The sequence below is a fragment of the Mirounga angustirostris genome, unplaced genomic scaffold (genome assembly GCF_029215605.1).
Source record: "Mirounga angustirostris isolate CCGP_5_RB_7025 unplaced genomic scaffold, mMirAng1.0.hap1 SCAF_16, whole genome shotgun sequence".
Classification (NCBI taxonomy): Eukaryota; Metazoa; Chordata; class Mammalia; order Carnivora; family Phocidae; genus Mirounga; species Mirounga angustirostris.
In genome coordinates this window covers 32,514,019-32,516,224 of record NW_026991724.1, presented here as the reverse complement: position 1 = coordinate 32,516,224, position 2,206 = coordinate 32,514,019, and positions in this window count along the sequence as shown.

Genomic DNA, 2,206 nt, shown 5'->3' with positions numbered 1-2,206 from the left:
TCTTGCCCACAAAAGTGCTAAGGATCCACTTGTCTACACCGAAGGTCAGCAATACCTTCCTTTGCTGTTGAGCAACATCTTCTTAAGTGGGGGAAGGAACAGAAAGTAAAGTTGGAAAGAACAAGAGGGCAAATACAGCGGCTGAGAGAGAAAGAGGCCTCAATTTCCTCTCTCTCTCGGGTAATTGCTGAATTGGCGCTCGTGAAGGCAGAAAAGGAATGGCTGACTTATGTCCTTCCACCAGAAGAGCGGACAGAAGGGAGGCATGATATTGACTTAAACGCGGGGGATTTAAAAGGCCCCTATGTTCCCACTTTGTGCTTTGCTTCTAACAGACAGCCTGGGACCTTTGAAGTCAGTCTGGCCCAGTGGGGAGCGGGCTTCTGTGGAGACAAGATGCTAACAGGGGCGGGGGAAGGGGGCGAGGGGGCGGCCAAACTCTATTAGGCATGCTCTAGCAAAAAGAAAGGCAAATCCAATGATAATGTACATCTGTTTCAGGGAATTTATAAGCTTTGAACATTTTTTATGGGCAGATAAGTGGGTCCTTTTCTTACCATAACTTAGAACTTCAAAGCTGAGTGTGTGGATAATGCAAATTGCTGAAATATGAGATTTTCCCTACAAAGAGGTTTCCAAAAAAGACGAGGAAGAAAAAGAGAGGGGGAGAGAGAGAACTAAGGCTAACTGATGCCATAGTCTTTTATGTACATGGCAAAAATGGGACAGAAATTGATTTTTATGAAATAAGAAATTGATGGGAGAGACAGGGAGAGGAGGAGTCCAGAGGCAGGTGTGAGGGCTGGGCCTGGGCAGGGCAGGTCAGCCTAGGCTGTGGGCCAGCTCTGGGGACACAGCCCCCTCCCTCTCGGGGCCCTCACCCTTAATGGGGAAGACAGGACAAATGGACATAAGGACACTTCAAGGCAGCCAAGACACTGTCAACCCAGCGCCTGGTCCATCCAAGGTCCCAGGGGACACAGGGACAGGGTAGATCCCGGACACCAAGGGAAATCGGGAAAGGCTTCCTGGAGGAGAGTGGCTGTGTAAGGCAGGCATGATCCTGGATGGCTGGGAGGAGGGGCAGGTGCGCACCGGGTGAGGAGACAGCTGAATCAGGGGATCCACAGGTTATGCCTCTGCACACTGTCCTTTGCACACTCAGTCCTCTGTGCTTTTCTTGTCTGCCCACCCCGACCCCCAGCAAGTAGCCTCTGAGCTCCTTGAGGGCAAGGACATAGTAAACACTCAATATAGGAAGGAAGGAAGGAAGGAAGGAAGGAAGGAAGGAAGGAAGGAAGGAAGGAAGGAAGGAAGGAAGGAAAGGAGGGAGGGAGGAAGGAAGGAAGGGCAAGGACATAGTAAACACTCAATATATGCAGGAAGGAAGGAAGGAAGGAAGGAAGGAAGGAAGGAAGGAAGGAAGGAAGGAAGGAAGGAAGGGCATGCAGGATCAACCAGTTCCGTCTTGTCACTATTTCACGTTTAATATTTATAACATAGCCAAATATGAATATGTGGGCTCATAAAGTTGTTCTTTGGGCATTACAAATTTTGGTTCTTCTGTTCTTCTTGTTCTTTTTTTCTTCTCCCTCTCCTCCCCTCTTCCTCTTTCTCCTCTTTCTTCAACACTCTCACAGAAGTAGGAGGCCTTCTGTGTTACTTTTGTCATTGGTCTAAGCCACCGTGGCAAAGCCATCCCCTTTGCCAGTGATTGGCTCAGGAAACGTCATGTGATCCTATTCTGGCCAATGGGACCCGAAGGGAAGTCTGGGGCCGGGCTTGCGAGACGTCATGGTGGCCGCCATCTTGCAAGGGGCCGGAGGACCGCAGAGCGGAGACAGGGCGGCCTGCTGCCTCTGCAAGAGGGAGGCCCAGGGTGGGCAGGGCCTGGGGGGGCGGTCACCGTGGAGAGTTTGCTCATTACTCTGAGGACACATCAGAAAGTTGAAGTTGCTCAGCACGGGCACTCCGGCTGCTTGGCTTTTCTCAGGAGAAACTCCTTGAGGTGAAGATTTGAGATCAAGTCGTTTCTTCCGAAGTGATCCTGGGAAGTGCCAGTAGGGCACCGAGGAAGTGAGGCAGGGAAGCCACGCCGCGTGGACAGTGGGGGCTTAATCCCGCTGGGAACCCCGGGAGCCCATGTAGGACACCCCTCAGACTTACGCACGGCCGCAGCCAGGGAGCCGGGGCGTTTATCCACCCG